At 41.6% G+C, this 25,535-nt stretch overlaps 1 protein-coding gene across 4 annotated transcripts in view; it reads right to left on the reverse strand.

Annotated features, from left to right (window-relative positions):
- Positions 1-25,535, reverse strand: part of slc25a21 (solute carrier family 25 member 21) — a 106,751-nt gene that overhangs the window by 31,050 nt on the left and 50,166 nt on the right. The gene's annotated exons all lie outside the window — the stretch shown is intronic.

Below are 25,535 nucleotides of genomic sequence, written 5' to 3' on the forward strand. Positions count from 1 at the left end.
TTTCATTTATAACTTGGATGCAGCCAATACCACCCCGAATCACAGAGCTGCCCATTAACACAGGTTATATTATCACACGCCCTCTGTGTTTTGTGAAAAATGTTCAGGTCATTTGCGGTGGAATTTTTACTTTACAAATTACCGATATGGCAGATTCTGACAGGACTCAGATCAGACAACCTCCGTGATTATGACAAATTACTTGAGGTGCCCAGATTTTACTAGTCCGGTGCAAATAGGGTTTTAGAATATAGAAAATAAACCCTAGAAACTGGTGAAATATTTTCAGAAAGACGAAGGAGTTACAGAAGCTAGTTTAAAAAGAGCCTTGATGTCAAGACTTCAGCTATCTATGAAGTATTACAGTTATAATTATTTATAGCATTAAGACGTATTTGTTTTAAGTCACTTCTCAGGCATAAATATTAAATAGTTGCTGGTTCCAACTTCTCCAATGTTAGGATTTGCTGCTTATATCTGTGTTAGTGAATACCTTTACATTTTGGTGGGTTTCTATATTTAAACTATTTTACAAACACTAAATATGGGCCAGATTAATTGATCTGTCCTTAACTGTCACTTTGCCACATGCTCTTTTTACAGTATGCACATGCTGCTGTACACCAGTCAGACATGTAGACCCAATGGGACTGAAACAACTGAACTGTACAGATCTGTTAAAACCCTGCAGGATCAGATAGCAACAGAAATCGGTTTTATGTGACATGTGACAGTTCAACTTAAAATAAGATAAGAAAGTTGATTGACTGCTAACTGGGGGAAAAAGTCAGTGGATGTTTGTGCATTCGATTATTTTACCCTTTAGTTTTACCAGTTTAGTAGTTTTAGTAGTTCAAGTAAAAGTGCTACCAAATGGTTTTGACAGACAACCAGCGCCTGCCAACCTTCTGCCAGAATCCTATCACACTGGTTATCGCTCTGCCCAATTTAAAAGCCAACCACCTCGGTAATTCTTGGTGTTTTAAGCCGTGTGCCATCTTTGCAAGGACATGGGTCTGAATGAGTGATCCAAGGAGACTTCTTTCCTAAATTCCTGCGAGTAATTATAATACTATGCATTTTGAAGGGCTGAAGCCACCAACCATATCAGCCATGCAAGCCCAGTAATAAAAGAAAATGAAAGTCAGCAATGTGCCAGCAGCTGGAGAATCAATGCAGTCCGGTTGATCAGCGAGGGCCTGAGGTTTTACACTCACGTTAAGTATGGGCATCTGTGTGGAAAAGCCACTGCTTTGGCACAAAGGACTTCTGACTCAATCAAGTTTTCTTGTTTTTTTTTTAACTCACAATTCTCACTGCATCCCTTTCCTGGTGCCGTGCAGATTCCATGGTGTGTGTACACAGCTGCTGTGCAATATGGACCCTTTCTAATTTGCTTAATTAAACATATTGTCTACAAAAGAGTGTCTGGGGATTTTCCAGGGAAGTAATTATCAAGTAAAATACCACAGAAAAAAATGACTTTGTCTACAGTTGCATCTGAATGTACAAATGGGAAAACCAAGAACTGCTGAAACAAGCTACCGGCAGGCAAGAGTCAAACTAAATTCCTTTGGTCACGGCTCAGTTAATCTGACTATGGTTGTTAATGATACTGCAATAAAAAGGCAAATACAGGACAGCTTGGCACACATCCTTTTCTGGCCTTGCCATTAATAGGTGAACATGAGGTGCATCAAATCTTTCAGCAGGTAATCAGATTACACGATGAAACCAAACCTGCTCGATCCTCCTGTGCAAACACAAAGATGCTGGGAAGTGACCGAACATGCTCCAACAGGTGATGTAGCTGTGAAAGCATAAGGTCTGGGGGAAAAGGAGAGCTTCTGCAATCTCATACAAATGGAACATTTGGCCACTAATTAGGAAGCAAAAACAAAGAGGTAAAAAAAAAAAAAACTCACGGCAGAAAAACAAAATTCTTCGCTTTGCTTGGAACAAGGTTCTGTGAGAACTAAGATAACTTCTTGGTAAATGGTGGGACCAGTGGTGGGAAAAGTATTTCATTATTTTACTAAGGTAAAAACACCACATGGCAAAAATACTGTTATAAGTTCACTTAAATAAAAATATGAAAGTATTTGCAAAACATTTATATACACTATTACTAACATTAACTAATACTAACTATAAACATTACTATTAGATAGATTTTTATTGATCCCAAAAATGGGAAATTACAATGTTACAGCAGCAAAAGTTCAAACACACAGCACACATACAGAATGTACATGAAATAATAGGATACAGTATAAACGAAATGCACTTAAAGACCAAAAAGTGACTAAAAACACACAAAATACACATATACATCAGGTGCTGCTGCAACAGGCTACCGCACGATACAGCGTCGTCTTGCCGAAAAAAAAGAAAGGAAAAAAAAAAAGATTGTATTTAGCCGGTCAAGGCAAAGCTTATTTTACCAAGCATAAATTATATATGTTAAGCTACTATTTGGTAGTTCATTATCACTAAAGTGGTCAGATAAATATAGTGAAGTAAAAAGTACAATATCTTCCTGCAAATGTGATTTGGGGCTGCAGTGCGCAAAAGGTTAAAGAAGTGAGCTTGTGACCGGGAGGTTGCTGATTCACTCCCCTGACAGACGGGATAAAAAATCTGGGTGCGGAAAGTGAAAGAGCAGCGCCCTCCCTCATTGCCACCACTGAGGTGCCCTTGAGCAAGGCCCGTAACCCCCACTCCTCCAGTGGAGCTGCTCAGTGGCCAGCAGATCAGACCATGGTTGTACTGGGCAGCTTCCTGGTACAAATGTGTAACTGTGTGAGTGTGACAGGTCGTCGTCTCAATCGACTTACCTGGATAAATAAAAGGTTCAATAAATAAATCTTCCTGCAAAATGCAATGGAGTATCAGTGTAAAGTATCTTAACATGGAAATACTCAAGTACATCAAAACTGTACTTTAATTACATTTAAGTACTGTACATTTGTTACTTTCCACCACTGCAAATAGCAAAAAACTGCTGTTACTGTAAGTAACTATTTGCAGCTTGTTTTAATCTCTCCTGATGTGTTCGACACCTACAGGCTATGATATCAACGTTGTTAGATCTCTATACATACTCAAACCATGTTTTTATAACCGATTCTGAAGGCTGATATTTCGCCTCAATATGATGAATCTCAATATGATCAAGTGTTATTGTACAGTAACATTCATTCATTTGTCCTCCATGTTTAATCACAGCACAACCAGTAGCCCTTCAGCCACTAGGGGAATGCCGGTGGTTGTCACACCACATACAGTAAATAAAGCAAATCTGGTTTTCTGCAATAATGTGAATATACAGTAGCGTAAGAGTTTACCATTAATTACCAGTTTTACTTTAGCCAAAGGCAACATTTTCTTTTAACAAGGTGTCTCTCACATTTCTAAACTGGAAAAAGAAAAAATGGGTTAAAGTCTGGAAAGTAATACAGATAATATCATCGTAGATACACAGAGAGGTAGGACTAGAAACAGCAGCGGTAGAAAACAGTGGGCTAAAGACTCAACGCGTAGATGGGGAGGAATATATCTGTTACAAAAAGGTGCTCTGCTTTTCTAACATCACACTAGAGTTGGCCGGTTTCCAATGTTGATACCGTCAAACCTTCTTCCTATTTCACCGCGGTATTCGGTATTACCGGGACCAATTAAAAATGATGATGTAAGGCTCAGACGGCGTCACCAAACAGCTGGCTTGTGCCTACACCGTTCAGAAAGTGAATACCAAAGAGACAAGTCTGTCTCTCTGTCTCATTTTTAAGCATTAAATTAATTATATTTAATATTTAATCCTTGTCTCCTATATAAGTGCATTGCATTGGAACTGATACCGTTAAGACCCTACGGTATACCGTGTAACCGCCCAACCCTACACCACACCTGACCAAACAAGTCCTGCCGACTCGAGTTTTACCACATCTAGACTATTACCCAATGATATGGTCAGGTGCTGCAAAGAAAGATTTAACCCTTGTGTTGTCTTCCCGTCAACCATGAAAAAAAAACAACAACAAAAAACGTTTTTTCAACATTAATATTGCTATTTCCCACATTTGTGTTACTTTTCAATGTTGTAGGTGTTGTTTTTATGTTTTTGGGGTTTTTTCAAAAGGTTTTTGATATTTTGTAATGTTTAATGACATTTTCATGACAATTCTTTTTTTTTTTTTTTTTTTTTACTGAAAACGGGTCAATTTGACCCAAGGACAACATGAGGGTTAAGAAAACTGCAGCTGGTTCCGAACAGAACAGCTCGTCTTGCCCTTCAATGTCCACTTAAATCTGATGTAAACAACATGAATGTCAATCTCTCCTGGCTGAAAGTTGAGGAGAGACTTTCAGAATCACTCCTGGATTTTGTTGAAAACATTAATAAATTGAAAATTCCTAATGGTTTTTAGTCAACTTACACTTAGCTCTAACACACATAAATACCCCACCAGACATGCCACCAGAGGTCTTTACACAGTACCTAGAGCCCGAACACAATCAATATGAGAGAGAAATGTATCTTTTTAGATAAAACAGATGTTGACAAAGTTTCCTTTTGGGGACATTATTTGAAATTGGAAAAAAAGATTATAAATTGCAATATATTGCAGCGTATTGCAATATGTTATCGCTATATTATAATATCATCTTAATTATCTTAGAAAAATAAAATAAAAATCATGTGTCTTCATTTCCACTATCAGTAAGTTATAAAATAAATAAAATCATATTTTCATCAATCATCAAAAAGGAGTGCACTTCTAATGGTTACTTGTGCTTGTACCTGCAAGTGACCAGAGCAGCTGTGCACATCTGGATACTTAATGATTCACACTCGATTTTGGGCCTCATCGTAAACCTCAGATTACAGGAACGGGAAAGGATACAGGTTACCAAATGCTTCATTAACTTAGAAAAGTAACAGTAGTTAACACTATTTACTAATTAACAGGCCCGCCCCACTGTGCCATTCAGATACCCGTGATTAGTTCAGTGTGTTCAGTTTTCCGGCTGTCAAGTATTTGGTGTCTAAGCGTACTATGGTCCGGTGTCTTTAGATGCGAGGTTAACGTCAGTTAGCAATGCATGTGCTATCTCCAACGCTTACAGTTGCAGAAGGATTAAGTGGTGACAAGCATGCATGCAAAACTAGGTTGTGTTTATTTGAGCATCTGTCTAACGTCCTTGCAGAGGAGACACCTTAAGAACAGCTGATGGCAGACGAGGTGACTGGCTGACAGGTTTGTAGGAAAAAACAAAGCATAATCGTAACTTGACCTTTGTATGACATGTGCAGCTCTCATTTCACCCAAGCTAAACTAGTTTATTTCTATCTATGTTGCTAAGTAGGGGGTTTGTCCCAGAGGACAACTTACTGAGTTCCAGAAATGTACTGAGAATCAAGTTACTATACTTTAGTACGCTTCCTAGCTGACTACTGATTCTACTAGTGGTATTCTTGCACCAAAGAAATAATTTCCCCTCAGACGGTCTTATATTGTGTACAAAATTACAATAATGTGTAATTTATTTGCCCTGGTCCCTCGGGGAAAATAAATTGGGGATTGGAAAGGTGAAATGAGAGCAACAGTGAACGGTTTTCCAGTCAAGAGAGAAGAAATTGTGTTTTTGTGTGCTTTGTCAAACTACAAAACAAAAACTGCAGAAGAGGGCGTTGCATTTATATACCTGCTGACAGATCCACAAGAGATGCAACTTGTTGGTGCAGTGAATTCATTATTTACTGATATTTTAGGGAGCTGTTTTTTTCTGCTCCAGTTCTGCAGGAAATGTTTGATTGTTTAAAATATCCCCCAAAAAATAGCCATTTTGTTTGATTCAACTCGGGTGGTGTAACATGATCATGAAAGGGCATCAAGGCCTAAAGACACAAAATATGGCATTTCCTCGTCACCACTGAGAGGCAGCTTCTTGCTCCACTCTGCCCCAGTGCATCGTGCTCTTCCACTCCAGCTGTCAGCACACACTACTGTTTAATCATAGAGCATGTAGTGGTGTGAACCCACACACTCTCGGGAGCACTTCACACCCCTCTATAGCCTCTGATGCACAGTCACTGAGCATGGGCAGGGCAAACCAGGGAGATGCTGCTCCTGAGTTGCTTCGCTCAGCCCTTCCTTCTCAGGCTTCTCTCCCGCAGGCACCCACCTCCTCCAACTGCGAGGTGGGGCGTAATATTCCAGGGACCTGTCACCTGGATGACGTTTATAGCTTTGCTATGCATCAGTGAGTGACAAATTGGAAGATTCCATCAGTCCAAGGTTTTTTTTGTTTCTGAACCACAATGGCAGTGACAGGACTTGTCATCTAGCAGATTGCAGACACACTGAAACACTCAGTTAGGCACAAGTGCTAATGGAAAAGGGGTGTCTGGAGCACAGCTATTAAGACACACCCCTAAACATACACTACAAGACTGCTATTTGCACAAATGCATTCTGTGCCAAGACACTGTGTAAAGTTGTGCAGTGGAAACAAAAGAGCTACTAGCATAGAGTTAGTTTTGATTCAACACCCGTTTTGTTTTTTGTTTTTTTTGCACAGAGCTTACATCCTATGCAGCTTTAACAACTGTGGATTTTGGTTTGTGTTTATGGGTATTTCATTAAAAAAAACATAGAAAAAATAAAATAAAATGGGTCCGGGTGTTAAAAAGTGCTGCATCATCACTTATTCAGCTGGGGGTGATTTTTGCAATAGTTCTCTGGAAATTAGTCAACAAGTAGCTTCATTGGTAGCACTAGTACTGCTACCACCAGATCGGCAAGACATTCCAGGTCGTCCAATTAGAGAGAAGATTATGCATCACGTAGATTAGATGACTATCTGAGTTGGTTTTGGCTCAGGAATGCACACAGTTTGCTCCCACGCAAAAGTGAGAAAGAAAAACAATAGTGCGCCAGAGAGCCCTTGCTCAACGGGTGCAGGTGTCATCCATCATGCCGAGACGCACACTGAATGACTGTAATTCCCAGCAGCCACAGGGAGAAGGTCACTGCTACAGGAAGCACAGCTCCCCAAGTTAAATGGACTAATACATGAGAGACATACTGGTCGTATTTCACACGCTTACTTGACCTGGTAAATACTCTAATAAGAGCTTACACGCTACCTCCTTAAATATGCTAATAATACTTTCTTAATTACTCTCTGCCAGTGACAATACCATTATTATTAATCGTATGTACTTTTTGTTCTTGGTTAACAAAACCAGCAATATGAAAACATTAGACTAGATAACAATTTACTTTTTAAAATAATTTCAGAAATGAATATGCATTTTCAAAGACAAAGCAGAAAATCATAGCTCGTCCTGGTGTTTCAGGAGTGAGATAAAGGATAAGAGTGTCATGATAACAGAGCTTCACCTGACAGGCCCGCTCTGGTTTTGACAGGAGCTCCTGACTGAACCTGCAGGTGATATGGCATGCCTCTATGTCCTCCATTAATACTTTTCAAAACACATCAGATCTGGAATGCCAAACAAACCCTGCGAGCTGCCGCTCCCCTGCAATTTGTCATCCGCGGTAGCAAAGCCGACGCAATATCCATCAGCGACTGGGCCGGGCACTGGGATATAGAAACCCTGATTTATCTCAGCTTCTTTTAACGCTCAGGTGAGAGAATAAAGAATGGCTTGACACCAAATGGACCAGTAAATAGGACTAAAAGTGACCACATTACCAACAAGAGATATTACATATTCTTAAAAAAATAAGTATTTAATTATTGCAAAAAGCATATTTTCACCTCTAGACTATCTCTTTAATAAAAGGCCAAGCTGCTACTCCTCAAACATTATACTAGGTTGTGTTGATTTTAGCTGCTTTTATCGTTCATAACAAACAATTAGAGCCTGTTTCACTACATGTTTTTGGAATATTTATTGTGCAAGTTTATTCAAATATAAACCTACTATGACAGGTAACATTACATTTACACTGTATTTGTAAAAAAACACATTTGTGGTTGTCAAAAAGGCAAATCAAGGAAGTGGGTGTAATAAATGTAACATAAAAGGTGCCCAAATAACATGAGGCCAGCCTGCTTAGGTGAGGCCAATAAACTATAGTTACTACCAAGTGAGGCATACTCTAGTACTGAAATACGGCCGTGGAGTCAAACCTGTTTTTAAAGCAAACAGGCGGTGCAACGCTTCCAAACTAATCACATTAAAATTGAAATGTAGCATAAACCATTTTGTACAGTACTGGCACATGTAATCCGTCATGAGAACATATAGCCAACTCATGGGGAGAGAGGGGTTGTAGCAAAAATAAATGCATGTATTTCCTATAAATTAAAAGGCAATTAAGTATTTCTAAAAAATAAAAAAATAAAAAATGAATTAACGTGGAAGCAGGCACCATTACTAAAAGAGATTTAGGCTCCCCATATAACTCTGCTCTTCAGTCCTAAACCAACACTAGTGAGGGAGGAACTGATTATGTTGGAATTTACATATTCAAAAAAAAAAAAAAAAAAAAACACTGGCTAAAGACATCTGGGGAAAGGGAGGGAAGGAGGGGGCACAATTAATCACAGATTTCACCAATCATGCTTCCTGTGTCGGGAGTGCAGAAGTGTCCTGGTTAAATCCCCAAACAGGCCCTAATTCTGCACTTGAAAAAGCTCTAAGGGTGCTTAGAAAAACAAGCGAGGCCATCTCCAGTGACAGCGGGGGATTTTTTAAACTGAGGGGCCCTGACGAGAAGTGGAAGCATCCCAGGCCTGCGTCGGCTAATGCTGCTGCTGCTGCTTCATCGGATATTATCACCTCCGAGGGCGCCCGGTGTTTATATCCAAAATAAGTCTGGAACCTTTTCCGAATATTTAACATTTTAAATACCAAATTAAATTAGATCATTCAAAATCTTTTCAAACCCAAAGCCATGTAATATACATTATCTACGTTTTTTTTTTTTTTTTTTAATAATACTGACTGACACTTAAGTCTTATAAATCAGGGGAATGTATACAGACACAATCTCAAGTCGCCAAGAAAACGCAATTTTTTTGTCCTCCTTGATGCTGAACTGAACATGAGCCAAACAATAAGGACATATATCCTGCAGCGTGTCCTGTAATTTCCCCTGTCAATGCATGACTTGAGATGAAAAGAAGGGGGGGGGGGGGGGGGGGGGGTGCTTCTGCCTTGTTGCATGACAGTTGGCCAAAACCTGCTAAGTATCTCCCGTATCTATTTATATGATAAACTTAATAACGGCTATATTAATTATACAATATATGATATATATCGTGTTTGTATTTGATGTATTGATTTTGGAGTCAAGTGTGCGTTGAGTTTAGATTTATCGTTGGAAGTCATGCTTCATGGCGCATTTTCCCCACTGGCTATATGCAAAGACAGCTCGGGTATGTCCCTGTCTGGCAAACTTGAGATGAACTCTGGGATATTGATGGTAGTGTAAAAAGGTGTGTGTGAGGGGTTTGTGCTGTTGACTGGGTCAGGGCCCAAGCTGCCTGGGCTGACGGAGTAATGATAAGCTAGCGACAGATTGATGGACAGACCATACTGGCAGCGTCCGAGGCTCCCTTCTCCATTACTGTCACTGTCTTGTTGACATCTGAGGTCACTTTTTTTTCCCCGACACACAACCATACGATGCAAATACACGCGGCAGCAGTCCGGAAGCAGTTGACAGGAGGAGAAGAAAATGGGACAAAATGAATGCAAAACCTGGTGTAACTGATGTTTGAGGGGAAGTGCTCAGTGTCATCTCGACCCGATTCCTATCACGAGGATCACTTTTTAAACAAATTGTTACCAACTCCTGCAGGACACCTGCTGTCAACATCTAAATAAACTGTATAATCCTGTAACAAAGGATATATAGCTCTGCAAACATGAGCACATCACGCAGCTTGGAAACCATTCAGGGGATTTTAATAATAGTTGCCTTGCATACATTTATGCACAACAGACCAGTGGTTCCCACACTGGGGGTGGAGAGACATTAAGGGGTCACAGTAGAAATCTAAAGGGACACACAAGGTTCATATGCATTTTAACCAACACTTTTCCATGACTTTGGGAAATTTCCATGACTATGTATTCCTGAAAGTTACCCTCAGAAGGTTAACAATAAGTGGAATTTGTGATATCACGTCCCAAATAGAACATTAAGGTTAAGACAACATCAAATACATTTTTTATTATTTATTTTCTGATTATTAATCACATATTATTATGCTTTGTTAAAAAAAATTCCATGACTTTTTTTTTTAAATCATCATTTTTTAAAACTTTTGTTCTTTCTTCATAAATACTGTGTGATTTTGACTCTAAAATTGTTCAAATAAAAAAATGCCCTCTTCAGTTGAGCCGCTTATAACGGTGTAACATACGAGGAGGGATCCAGACTTTCCTACTATTTACAGGTCACTACCAAAAGAGGTCAACTACTACTACAAAACTGCAACTGAATATGACATTTATTATAGCGCGCTAATATTAATTAACGTTAGGCTAGTGTGATTTGTCAACATTGACTAGCATGAGGGATGTTAAGACTTTAACAATACCAATACTGATACTGCTTATCGATACCGATACTACACTTTAATTTGGTGCAAAAACTAACACTAAGTTCAGCTGACTAACTTGTGACTTAAATGAGAATATCCGGTCCACCTTAGGTGAGCCCGAGGTGGACTAAGATGTCCATAGCAAAGCTTGGAGGAGCAGCTTCTCTTTAGTCTGGATCAACAGACATTTTATGAACAATTAATTTCATTTAATAGGACATACGTGGTGTTTTTTCGTGTAGGATGCAAATGTTCCACCAAAACAAGTTCCTTTCTGAGACGTATTTTGCAGGTCCACGGTATTTGCGACCGAAGCTTAGCGCTACCCAAGACACTTGTGATTGGTTGACAGAAATGTACATATCACAGCTTTTTTTTTTTTACTAGCTGTTCCACCTTAAAGTCAGCCCACTTAAGTTAGTGGGCCTGGACCGCATATGCTTTTTGTCGGGGCTAACCGCCTTCACCTAAGAAAGCAGGTGGAACTTTTTTTTACCAACAAAAAAGATCTAAACTGTACCCACACTGCTGGGAGAGAAAAAAAACGGCCAGCAAAAATACAGAAGACATTAATCTCAGTGTCCTCAATAGTAGGCGAATAAGATCTCCACACACACACACAGACACACACAGACACACACAGACACACACAGACACACACGTAAGGTCAAGCAAATGCTTCTCATGGAGTGCTTCACATAGAGTGCAAGCTGCTTGACCATACCAATTCAAGTGAGTCTAGAAAAAAGGTCAAAAGTCTCTTGGAGGACACTTCATACAAACTAGTTTGTTCCCTGCCTTAAGCTCCACACACAGACACACAGACACACACACACCACACACACACACCACACCACACACACACACAACACACCCACACACACAACACACACACACCACACAAACACACACAAAAACACACACACGTTAAAACAAAAGGTATGGAACATAGTTTTAAACCTATTGCATAGCTGTTGTAGCTCCCTTTAAATTTTTATTACAATTTAAGCAATTCTGTCTAGTTATTTACTATTTGCCCAAATTAGACTGAGTGTGCAAGGTAAACGATTTTTATGAGATGGATTAAAAAATGCTTCTTTTGGCATCCAAACAAGGAGACCCCTAAGGCTGTATGAGAGGAAACCTAAACACGAGCCGGCGTTTGTGCTACGCTAAAGGCTAACACCCTACGCACTGTATATACAGTAGATCACAATAAAAGTATCGTAACTCAATGTTTAGCCTAGCTACAAGAAACCGAACTTTCACCCAAGGAACGAGGCGAGCATGCGCATCTGTGGTGCCAGAACAGCCAATAGAAACACACTCTCTCTGAAATGAACTGCAAGACTCCTGTGACCACTAGATTTACTAAAGCCTATAAACAGAGCCAAGGAGGAGATGCAGAGGTCTTGTTTTCTCTCCGTCAACTTGCATTACAATATGATAAAGGATTACGGAATTTTTGGCCGTCTTCACCTAAAATAAATGGCCTTCCCCAGCTTGCACTGCAGTACCAGATTTGTTCACTCCCCTTGCCACAGCCACTTTGTGTACTTTACCTGAGACTCACCTGTGCCATTTCATGAAACTTCCACACATGCCTACAGGTACACATGCAGCTGCACTAATGTTTTGATTACCAGACTGTAATTACATGAATTTAAAAAAAAAAAAAGAGAATAAATGGCAATTACCATATTATTAGACTTTTAATCAAATGTGAGAAAGATGTATTATTAAAACTGGAACTAAAACATAAAAAGCAGGCAGTGGAGCTGACAGATTTAGCTTTAAATCTATTAGCGAGTACAGGTAACCAAAACAGTGTCAACACATCAATCATTGTTGTTATTCTGGGCTGGTGTGTGTATGTACGTGCACCAGGGTTATTATTATTATGGTCATTACACTTCATTATGTGGTCATCAGCCCACACTCTTCTAGTTTGCACATGTTCGATAATTAAATCCGACAAATGTCCTCGTCCATACTGGAGGGGAGAATTCAGAGGAAATACTACTGTCAAAGAACTATTGGGCAAGGTGTATGGTAGTGCATCCCAACCAGGGAAGGTGCTACTGCAGTTTACAGGGGTTATGTGGAAAGATGAATCAGGCCTATAGACAACATAACATGACTCATAGTTGATGCTCTACTATGGCTTGGATTGGCATGAGACTCCTCTGATTAAATCAATCCAATCCTGTGATAACAAGGCACAGGCCTGTGTACATACATTACCGGGGAGAAATTAACTACGAGTCCCAGGGTGCATTATGTTGTTAGAAAAAGATATGATCATCTGCAGCTTAAAATTTGATGGATTTCTGGATCAGTCTTGTGTAAATTTAGCAACTATAAACAACAAAGCGTTTTGAATTTGCTGAAACTTTGATTTGCACCGTCATGGCAACGGCAGTCAGTGCTCATGAGTATTGTATTTAGAGCCACCTGCAATGCCAAAATGATAGACCATGAAAACCAGATTTAAAAATAGGTAATTACAAACCTATTAGATTGCGTCATTGCTTCAATTCAGTTAATAGACATTAAGGACATCATTTAAAGGAAAAATTGAAATGGTAAATTTGAAGGGGGGGGGACGAACCCAAAGCAACCCTTCCTACTTCAACCTCTATGGTTGCGATGTCCAGCTCTATCTTAAGCATCAAAAATTCAAGAATCCCTATGTCTTGCATGATAAAACGTATCTACATAAGAGTGACATGACACTGTCATGAACGTGTCATAAACAAGTCATAAATGTTTATGACATAATGCTTCTTTTAGTAAGTGTCATTCAGTTTTGCCATGACAAGTTATGGTTATGTGTTCTCTTATGTAGATACCTTCAAGTAAAGTGTTACCAAACATTCTAACAAGACGCACACTAACATTCAGTTTAAAATCCTTTCAGAACACATGATATGTACACATGGTACGGTACGTGCTCATCCGACAGGGCTTGGAGGTTAGTCCAACAATGAAAAGTGGGGAACCACTGGCGCGTGGCTCCTATTTGTGCTGCAAAGTCGCCAGGAGTGATAACCTGTTGCTACTTTTTTGAGCTTTCGCAGAGCGCAACGAATGGGCCATTATGGTGAGCCTTTATATGCTGCTGAGTGATGTGAAGCAGAATAGTAAATGGGTAGTGAGTGGACTTCCCACTGTAGAAACACCACCATCATTTACTTCACCACATCACAACAACATGACCACCGCTGCTGACACACCCACCCAGTCCATAACATCTAGTCTCCAGCCAATTCACCTTGTGTAAACCAAGATTACACCTAGTCCCATCCCCAACCCCCAGAGGGGAGAACTGTGTCGTTACTGTCACCTAGTGGACGGAGGGGAGACAGAGATTGATTAACACACAAAGGAGGTGAGACCAAGAAAGAGAAAGATGGAAAGCACATGTGGGAACCACACAAAAGATGGCTCTCTGCCTGAGAGAGAAGAAAAGCATCTGCAGCAGCATATTCCATTACATGTAACAAGAAAAATACATATGCAAATTATCCATCAGTTGGCTACAGTGTGTCACTTCAGAAACGTCAAACATTCTAGCCTCTGAGCTTCTTCCTGTTATTTTACAAAAAGGGACGGAGGTGACCACTCAGCAAAAACAAGCACAACTTTCTCCGGAAGCTCACCTGAGTCCATAAAAGCTGATAAGAGACCCAATAATTGGGAGGGAACAGCAATAATTGAGTTTTAGTGAGGCTGTAAATTCTTTAATTAGTTGTTAACACCCTGTGTCTATATGGATAGGTTGAAGCTTCCCCCAGTGTTAGCTGCTGTCTAGAGCCGGCTGGATGGACATTCAGGCAGAGGGCCAGTGACTCATCTTTAAAAAGAGAAAAGAGCAACACCTTTACTGTTAACAGGCTGTTGAGCACCTGTCTGTCATAATAGCAAGCTGCTGGGAGACATTTAAAACTACAAAAGGCTGTCAAGTGCAAGCTAAATTGTAACTTTAAGCTCAGGAGCTTGAAGTTGAAAACACAGAGGGTAGAGATCTTCTGCGGGCCCAGGCCTCTTGCCATGTCTGGAAGCAAACCCTTGTTGGCCGAGTTTTCGGGATGCATCATGGTGGGGACTTTCTCCAAACATACAAATATTTGCGGGTAGAAGAAATATGCTCCAAGGTAGATACATGCAAATAATGCAGGGATTGAAAAACCAGAATTCCTAAAGAGTGATATGATCTTTTAGTCCACAAACTATCCATGGTAGGAGTGTTACAGTAGGAGGAGAGAGAGTGAATAATCTGACATGGTGGTCTGTCTTTTCTGTACTGGGTTGGCTGATGATCTGACAGCTTTAGTTACTAGTTACTTCACTACACTCATCTGACAGCTTTAGTTACTAGTTACTTCACTACACTCATCTGACAGCTTTAGTTACTAGTTACTTCACTACACTCATCTGACAGCTTTAGTTACTAGTTACTTCACTACACTCATCTGACAGCTTTAGTTACTAGTTACTTTAGTTACTCCGCTACATTCATCTGACAGAGTTGGTTACTAGGTACTTTACAAATTAAGATGTTTGCACACAAAACATATGTAGGTTATAAAATATGTTTTATTATAAATTAAACAATACCGTATAGGCCTACAAGTACAGCTAAAACGATTGGCCAATTAAATCAACTTAGTTGATTGACAGACCTGTTTAGATAGTTTCCTTTGACTTGTAACAAAGCATTTTTACAGTGTGGTATTAGTACTTTTACCTAAGTAAAGGATCTGAATACTTCTTCCACCATTGGCTGATGGCTGTGAGGAGGGGAAGGGAAGGAGGAGAGCTGCATGCAGCAGTAGTAGCAGAGGCAGGACTTGCGGCAGTAGCAAAAGGGAAGTACCCGCATGGTTCCCTCTTGCCCTAAGCCAGGAGAGTTAAAGGCAGGAAGCCATTACCAAAGTGTAAATGCACTCAGCCATCACTGCTTAAACACAGTCAAAATATGTTCCAGCATTTGAAAGAAAAAAAGAAGGGGGTTGTGAGGAGGCCCGTCCCATTCAAACAACAAGTCTCTCTTGTCCCCTTTAAATAAAAGACTCTAGGACAAGGCCTCACACAAGCCCATGGGCTTCACACGTTGTCAGCAAGCTCGCTGTGTCTCTTTCCAAACATTGCATAACGGCGCTCCAGATGCACGCCGGTGGTTTGAGCCTGATGAGAGACTGTGATTATGTTACATACGCCAGTGGTTGGATGCAATAATTATGCAATCAGCAGCACAGCTTTGTGTTATGTCTATGATTTATCAACATTATTTGAATTGGGGGTAATTAATTGTCGCAGGCGGGCTTAATGGATCACTGTGACAGGGCATCTCAGACGGCTTTTGTTTGACATATGGATCTGTACTACGTCGTTCACCCAGCACCAGAGAAACCATACTCGGGCTTAATCACAATACAGGCCTTACCCTCTGCCTATCATTGTATTCTAAGTCATACACAAACGCTCTACAGATCTACAGATAGGGGAACAGATGCAGGGAGGCCTAGAGAGACAAACTAGTTCTTCATGCACTGTATGAGTAAAATGTGTGTGTGTGGGGGGGGAGGTCACACTAGGAAAATCCAGCATAAACCAGAGCAAACATGGCATCATTCCTGCAATCTTAGACAGTTAAGTCAAGATTTGTATACATGATCACATGTCACTCAAGCTAGAAAAGCAAGGCAGGGCTCTCTAGTTGTTGTCATTAAAGAGACGAACCCTGGGGCTGCTGCATTGGCACTGAAAGACAGACAGACTTTCTGGACTAACTCAGTGGCCGAGGTGATGCGAAGACAGGTCAAGCAAACATTCTTTGAGTCCATAAGTCTCCGATTCACTGTCAATTTAGCAGATCAACGTTTTGTCTCATGATGGCAACAGATTATAGCCTTGGGTCTCTAGTTTCTGGCTTTGTGAGAGACTTGTTACAGAAGGTAAAGATCACAGACCTACAGATGTACTCAGCTGCATTAAGATGGAACTAGTTGGAAAATCTTTGTCAGAAACATACAGTTTGCACATTTTAGGCAACAAATAAGAGGAAAAACTTTTATAGCAAAATCCAAAGGGTTCACTGAGGGATTCCAAAAGGGGTGAAGTGAAATTGTTAATGAAATTTACAAACGCAAAAAAAAAACAAAAAAAACCCATCCCTTTGTAATTTGGAGGGGTCAAGATCTCCCGTTGGGGCAAAAATCCAAAAAAACCCTGGTGGTTTTTGGGGGTGGCTTTTATCCCGCCTTTTTTGGGCAGAAAAAAATGAAATAACGTAAAAAGGTCAGCAGAGAATTATAAATGAGAACTAGTTTTTTGAAAGTCACAAATAACCCGGTTTTTTTTTTAAAAGCCAATAAAAACAAAAGTAGGTGGGGAGGATTCAAAAAAAGTTTAAAACAATAATATGAAAAAATTCCCCCCCCCCCCCCGATTTAAAAAAACCCAAAAACACTCCCCCCTTTTTTAAAATACAAACAAACTGTAGGGTTTTAATGAGAGTTTTTAAATATTGATTTTATTCAATTGTAAAAATCTTCAAAAAAATGAAATAAAAAAATGCTGTTGAAATCTTTTTTTTTGCTCAAATGGAAAAAAAAACGTATTCCTTTGGATATGTAAAGGTTCCCTAAAAAAAAAGATGACAGTTTTTTTTCTGGTCAGAATAGTGTGGGGGTCTTTTGCAGGAGGGCCCAATTTGGGACTTGGGAAGATAAAAAGTCCTAAAAGGATCCGTCAGTTTGCTTAGTTTAGCCAAAGCGGGCCCGGGTTTTGGGGACAGGGAGTTGAAAGGCCTGGTACATTTGAAAACAACCCGCCCAGGCGCTCCCGGGGTGGGGGAGTTTGCAAATGCTTTTTTGGGGGCTGGCTTTTTCTATGACAGAAAGCGGACGTTTAACTTTGACCCCTGGCTCAACGGTTTAGTTCAACCCTGTGTTTTTTCCCTTAAAGTCCCCCCTGGTTTCCCCAGGGGGGGCCCCGGCCCTCACTGTGGGGCAAGGTATGTGGGGCTTTTGTGTGACTGGGGTTTCGGATGTGGTGTTGGGGGTTTTTGCGGGTGTGTGTATGTGTGCGGGTGGTGTGTGTGGGGGGTGGGGGTGTGGGATGGGGCCGGGGGGGAGATGAGAGGAGCAAAACAGGATCTGTAAACTATTTTGGGAAAGGGTTTTTGTAATGGCAAACCCGGGGGGCAGTCCATCAGGGTTCCTCAGGGAAGACCCCTGATTTTACAGCCATGTGAACCCGCCAGCGCCCCCACCCCAAAGCAAAAACACACGGGGAAAAAACCCCCGCCTCTGTGTGGTGGCAGTGGGGGCCAAAACACAAACAGGTTTCATTTTTTGGGTACCCTTTTTTTACCCCCCGGGCAGTTTTTTGACTTTTTAAAATTAGGGGGAGAGGTAAGTGGCGGGGCTTTAGGAGCAAAAAAAAACAAAACTTGACATTAATTTTTTGTCAATGTTTATAGGGAATTTCTTCAAGGGTGATAGTGGTTAAAAGAATAAATAATTTCTATGCAGAACGTACTGCCGACCCCCCCAGAACAAATGGGGAAAGGAAGGGGATGGCGGATCCATTAAACAAAATGTCCCCCCCCCCCAAAAACCCCCAAACAAAGATTTTCACACCCGCAAATTTAAACACCTGTTGGGAAAAAAAACGGCAAAACCCGAGCCCACCCCACTGGCCCCACTGCATGCTTTCATCCCCTCCGGACAGCCCCCCCAAAAACCCCGCCCCACAACCCCCCTGGCCCCTTCTTTCCTTGCTGGCCCCCTGCCCCCTCATTTACACCCAAAAGGAAGTTTGCCCGAAAAGAAAAAACTCACCAAGTAACCCAAATAAAAGACCATTAAAGGACGGAAAAGGGGGGGGGGGGGGCCCTTGAATTTTAAAAACTCCCTGAAATGGAAAATTTGAGTTTTCGCCCGAGCCGACCCCACAAAGGGGCGTGAAGGGGGGGCCCCTGCAAAACAAATAGTGGAAACCGGATGTGGCATCCTTTTATATTAAAGTTGCGGAAAAACCCAAAAAGGGAGTTCAAATTTTTTTTTTTTTGGTTTTTAAATCTGAAAGAAATCTTAAAAACAAAAACAGAAAATTTTTTTTTAAGTTCAAGGGGGTTTTATTTTTCATTACAACTACCAAATTCACTTTTAGAAAACTTTGGCCCCCCTGTGTGAAACCCCCTTGGGAATTTATTTTGTAAAAGAGCTAGAAATGCTGATAGGGCCCCAGGCTGAGGGAGGAAAGGGGAGTTTTTATTTAAAGTGGGGGGAAAATTGAGCTGTGCAGACCGCCCCCCCCAAAACACCCCCAAAAATTTAAAGAGTAGGCCTTCAAGGTCCAAAAAAGGGGTGGGGAAAAGCCCCCGATTTAAAAGGCCCCCCCGGAAACCTGGGATTGCTTTCCCCCAACCTTTTCAGCAAAAATGCAGCAGACCTGCTTTCTCCTGCCACACAAAACAAAAGTGGCCCCAGCCTTGGCTTTAAAAAATCTGGTGGCCCCAACCCGGGAACCCTAAATGGAAAACCAATTTTTGATGTTACACAATGAGGGGATGTGCTTTGTTTTGTGGGGCGTATTACAAAAGACCTGGGGGTGGCCCTTTTTTTTTTTTCTTTTTTTTTTTTTTTTCTCTTGGGTTCCCAGCACTCCTTTAAAAATAGCCAGACCCAAACTTCTTGAGAGCCAGTCCCAGGAGAGGACCCTAAAGGAGACCCGGCCCTCCAGCCCCGGTGGGGTCCCAAAACAGCAACCCCCCGGGAATCTGTAGCCCCTTTTGGGGAGCAGGGCCAAACCCCCCGCAATGAAGAAGGCATAGAGGTGGGGGGGGGGGGGGGGGGGGGGGAGGGGGGGGGAAAAAATGGCAAATAAACCCAGCCCCCGGGACCTGCCCGTCCGCGCCCCTTCCAAAATGTTTTTTTTTTTCTTTTTGGAACCCGGGTGGCGGCCCAAAAGGTTTGGGAATTTACCCCCTTTCCCCGGACGAGTTAGGAAGGGAACATTTAGACTTTTCCTTCTGGGAAAAATAGGGAGGGAAGCCCCACACATTTGACTTAAGCACAAAAACAATCTACCAAAAGCCATTCCCTAAAAATGGAAAAAAAAAATGTTTGAGAAAAGCAAAAAAAAAATACACAAACACTTTTAATTTTAAAAAAAAAAAAAAATACAGTTAAGGGCAGTTAAACCCCTAATCAAGGGGGTAAAAAAATGAAGGAAAAATTGGTTTAGAAAAATAAGCTGGGGGAAAAAGGGGCCCGAATCAACAGAGACCCAAAAAACCTACACAAGTCCACCTGCCACAGGTGTTAAAGCTCGGGCCTGCTGACTCTCACTCAGGCTGGTGGAAAACACAGGACTGTGGCAAACACTATTCTGCAGACTCTGAGCCCTCATCTGCCATCCCACGGGATAACTGTCTGGTCACCCACCAGACAGCAGGGAGAGGCTTGGACGTGATGGAGGAGGGTTGCAGAGAGGACGCCTGCTGGCCCCATAGACTAAATATAACTTCATAATCCTCATAAACTGCTCCATATGAGTTTAACATCCCTAACTCTGCCCAGGACTTCCAAGGGAATGGAACTCATTTCGTGGCTAAAACATTACCAGGATTCCTCCTGTTGCTGCCCGGCGTCCATAATAGGTTCCGTGTTCTGCTGAGGCCTGCTCCGATGCAAACCCTCAATTTCCACAGCAAATATTGATGAAAGAACGCGCTTATGATGAAAAATGCCCCAGAAAATGTAAATCAGTGGGCTGGCTGAGATTAAACGATTGCTACCTATGAGTAAGCATGTGTGTTGGGACAGGCGAAGCATGTTGCCCGACAAGGATACAAACTATGTGCTCAAGCCCGTTAGGGATTCATTGCACCGCAAAAAAAACAAAATAGCAAAGCCAACATGCCACCCAGTTGCTGAACGTGATCATACCGGCCAGCCCCGAGTTGATATGATTCATCAATAAAAATCACATTTAAAATAAACACGCCCATGTAATCATTTCCCTTGTCAGCTGGCCAATTCATGCTCAGCACGCAAACCCGCTCAACGTACACCTGAGCAGTGTAAGCATGTCTCGGCCAGGGCAGGAAACTAGGGAGGAGGGGGCAGATTGGCATTTCACTCCAGGCCAGTCATTTGTCACAATTGTCACAGAATGCACAAACACAAATTACTGAATTATAACTGCGGATGTGTGTGTCCTGCCTTGGCTAAATCAAGACAGCGCTGGGAGCTGTCATAACGGGGGCCGGTGTGTGGGCCACCATGGGGGCGGAGGAGGTGGCCCCGAGTTAGTTTTTGGGACTCCTGTGTTAGCCGTTAGGTGTTTATTTGGGTAAACACAATGTCAATGTAATAAATGTGATGGCACAATGGGCGCTTTGTTTTTAGTGGCTTCTGCTTTAACTGTGGAAAATAATATATCCATCTGCTTCCTGTGGTGTTAAGAAAAAGGGATTGCACGGCCAGTGTTTCTGTTCTGTGTCTATTTTTTTCATGCCCTTATAAATGCATAATCTTAATACGCTTGATCTGTATAATAATTATTAAAATATTAAAAGTAATATAACGTAGACGCTATTAAATATGTCTTATCATAAAGGTGACAATAGATTAGGACGGAATTATTCATGACCCTGTCCGTTAAAATGACAGACATGGAGAAGGTCTAACATAACCTCTGACTAGGCCTGCACGAAGCGGGGAAAAAATATGAATCACGATTTGCTTTGCTTAGAATTGATATCATGATTGTCTGCCACGATTTTTTTTGTCACGAAGTGTAATGTTTATTGCACACATGAACCATGATAAACTAATTGGCAGTACCTAACAGGTTTTGGCACCTATAGCACATCGCGCATCACCACAAGCCTGTACACATGAGGCTTCAATGAAGAGAAGGGAGAGCATCGCAGCGCTTGGGAGCGCTTTATAACCTATTTTATACAGTCTGTTTAAAACTCACAGAAGAAAGTAGTAGAGTTTGTGATGCAGTCGCTTGTAAAAGTAAATGAAAATCAAAGTAATAAAAAAATTAAAATTTTAAAATTAAATTGTGAACAAGGTGAATCAAGATTGTGATTTTATAACAATTAATCGTGCAGGCCTGCCTCTGACCCCTCGGATTTCACAGAAAAATGTGACCCAGTGGCATGCACGGTAAAATGCAATGGCTGCCTATCTTCTCAGCAATGAAACTAGAATTACGACCAACTGGTATTCTAAAGCTAAAGAACGCTGGTGTTGAAATGTTACAATAACCCTGTTAGCTCTGCACAGAGACAAAATGTCTCAGCAATCTGTATCCTGCACAAACTAAATCCTCAGTGTTCCTAAAAGAGGTACTGGTGTGGATCCGATGTGCTCTGTTGTACAGAGTGTGTCCTGTGTGTCGAGGTGAACCACACAGGTATGGTGGGCCAGACACAGGAAACGTATTAACATGGACCACCGTTTACTCTCCTAACCACACTGTCCCACAGGGCCATGGAAAACACACCACACACACCACACACACACACACACACACACACACACACACACACACACACACAACACCACACACACACACACACACACACACACACACCACACACACACACACACACACACACACACACCACTTACTTTACAATTTCAATATACATTGCAAAAATAAAAACAAAAATGCAGACCAACTCACACATAAATGCAGATATAAAAAAAACACTTATTAAGCCATCCACAGTCAAATAACATTTTTAAACATCCACAGATTTATTCATGCATATACACGCTCACATTCAGACATAAAGATAAAGATATCACACGCACAGTGACATTCTCACAGACAGACATGCATCATGTCAACACCTGTCCACAGACATTCACACACTATCCATTAACACCTACATAAAACACCTACAGGCACCCGTATTCTATTAGAGGTCAGCGCCCAGCTCCTCAATTTCATGGCCCATGTATGAGGGCGACAAAGGTGGATGTGATGACAGAAGGGGAGGCAAGCTTCACCGTTGCAGACGGACCATCACTCACTAATACAGACACTTTAAAAAAAAGCAAAGAAAAAAAAAAGCACACGGGCTGGCGTTGGACACGCATGAAAGTGCCTTGTGCACACACCTATACATATCAATTACAGCTCCGAGCGTCGGGTTTTCACATAAAACACACAATATTGATCAAATGGAGACTCTGAAGCACATCATGGACTGACAAAAACCTCGATGTGTAAAATTTAAATAAAAAAAGGACAAAAAAATACTTTTGATGCCAAATAGACTAAATGATGAATACAACACTACTTCTTTAGATGCCAATCTCTGCTTTCCATTTTTTTTTAACCCTCTCTCTCTCTCTCTCTCTCTCTCTCTCTCAGCTCTGCTCTTTCTTTCCCCCCTCCCTCTCACTCAGGAACTACGTCTCTTCCATGGCTGGGAGGTTGTAATTTGTTGCAGGCGGCTGGGCAGGCAGAGAGGTCTCCCTCTTATCTGGACAGGGGATCACCAGGAAAATCATATCAGAGGGAAGGCGTATTTAAATGTAGCCGTAATTGCGGCAATCATTTCTTGCTGTCTCTTCAACCCCCACCTCCCACTTTTAAAAGGCCCAACCCTCCCTTCCCCTAACTTTCTCCAGTCTCCCCATCAGTCCTCCATCTCTCTCTTAACCCCCACCCCCCGCCGCATTCCCAATTCCCCAACGTTTTCCCCTGGCTTTTCAGAACAACCTTCCTCTTCCCCAGTGCTTCCTCCTCTAGTATCCAGTTAATCCTGGCTCGTGGTGTGGGCTCCAGGGCCGACAGTTGCATGACAAGGAATGTTTCCCTTTGTAAGAGCCTACTTCCTCCTCGCACAGTTTTAGCCTTAATTGAAATGTTTCCTATTGAGCTCAATCAAGGGGGCAATTACCTAATTATTCGCTTATGCCTAACTCGACCCTGTAGAGAGAGACGGAGAGCTAAAGAGAGAGGAGAGGGATGGAAAGGGGTGAGAGGAGGGGGTGGAGGAGAGAAGCCGAAATATTCAGATAAAGGCAACAGAAATGTGAGGAGAAAGGGGGGCAGGGGAATTATAGGAACTAATTAGACAGACATTTTTCTTTCACTTGAGGGAACAGATTCTGTACAGAATCATCAGAGAGCACGTTGTAAAGGGGTTGAATGTGCAAGCTGCAAGAAATTATCCATTTTAACCAGCTATTTTATATATAAATCTTATTTTACGCTTACAGAGAAAATGCTGAATTGTTAAAAGAAAACCCAAATTTCCACAGAAGTTTCTCTGTAAACTTCTATATAAAGGGCATCCGCTCTACCAACTGAGCTATCTGGCCGCCCAGAACTTTTCTGATTTAAAGTGACATTATTTTAGATTTTTGGATAGTTTGATCAATTCATATCCATCCATCCATCCATCCATGTATGGAGCAATTACCCTCATTTAAAGATATTGTCACTTAGGAAATCCTCCAGCAAAAAGCAATGCAAACAAGTGAAACTAGTACTTCCTTCCTCCAGAATTGAGGAAGTCCCTTTGATGAGAGACAAAACATCATCAAGAATCTTAACCAAGTCCAGTTTCCCTAGAATTTAACCTTCCTTGGATACTATGACCTGGATGACTGAGAACCTTCACAGACATATAGTCCTTGAGAACTTTTTTTTTTTGCTTTATGAAAAATGTAATTTCAATAAGATGCACTTTTTTTGCAGTGCCCAGAGAGAGAGAGAGAGAGAGAAAAAAAAGGTGGTTCTCGGAGAAAGCGTCTGGTTTTATGGGCTCATAAGGAAAAGTATTATCAAAGAGAGGAGCGAGGGGGACGGGGGAGACGAGAGGGAGACATTAAAGGAGCTGGAATGTTTTGTCCCAGCTCAGCCGGCCCCCAACACATTTAATAATGAGACAGGTAATAAAAACACACTGGCACACACACACCCTTACATGCACACGCACGTAACACATATCCCAGCAAATGGGAGGACGTGTTTTCATTCACTTTCTTCCAGGCTTTCCCGACATTAAAATAGATTGCCTATGTCATGTTCTGAACCATAATAAACAAAATGTTATAGCTCATTTGAAAATGGAGTATGTTAAAAAGCAATCAGTACATCGTTATAAGTATCCATCTTGTGCAAAGTAAAGCTTTACTTCTGAATAATTTACTTCAGCTCTGTGAATTATGACCCTGAGCGGTGCGATGGATGGCATAAATGTGTGAGAGAGGCTGTGTATGCTCTGATTTGAATTCTGTCCTCTCTCTCTCTCTCTCTCATCTCTGTAAGCCCGCCTCCATCCGCAGATTCAAAAAGTGTTGGCTGGCCGACTCTTAAATCAATCATCTAAATATATGGATAAATCAGCGAGCAGTCTGGGTTTAAGCACACATGCCGTAGCTTAATTCACCCGAGCAAACGAGCACAGCAGCCATATTTCAGCCAACATGTGCACCACTGTTGTCTAAACAAGCGCTGCGAGGCAGGCTGCAGAGGAGGGTCCTGGCTGGAGGTCATGGAAAGCAGTTATAATGCTTGCACACAAACACATACGCACAAACACACACACACACAGGCTGTGAAGAGAGTAAAGGCCCTGGTTTGAGGTCATGGAAATCAGTTATAATGCCGCCTTTCACCAGGGAAAATGAGAGGAGCAGGGGATCACAGACAGAAGTTACTTTCCTGTGACACATATGAGCATGTGTACACACACACACACACACACACACACACTAACATGTACACACCACATGCTCTGTGGGTTTAAAACCACACTAAATAGGAAGGCAAACATGACGGTCCGATATGCTCACACACACACACACACACACACACACACACACACACACACACACACACACACACACACACACACACACACACACACACACACACAACACACACACACC

This window comes from Etheostoma spectabile, chromosome 20, assembly GCF_008692095.1.
Source record: "Etheostoma spectabile isolate EspeVRDwgs_2016 chromosome 20, UIUC_Espe_1.0, whole genome shotgun sequence".
Lineage (NCBI taxonomy): Eukaryota > Metazoa > Chordata > Actinopteri > Perciformes > Percidae > Etheostoma > Etheostoma spectabile.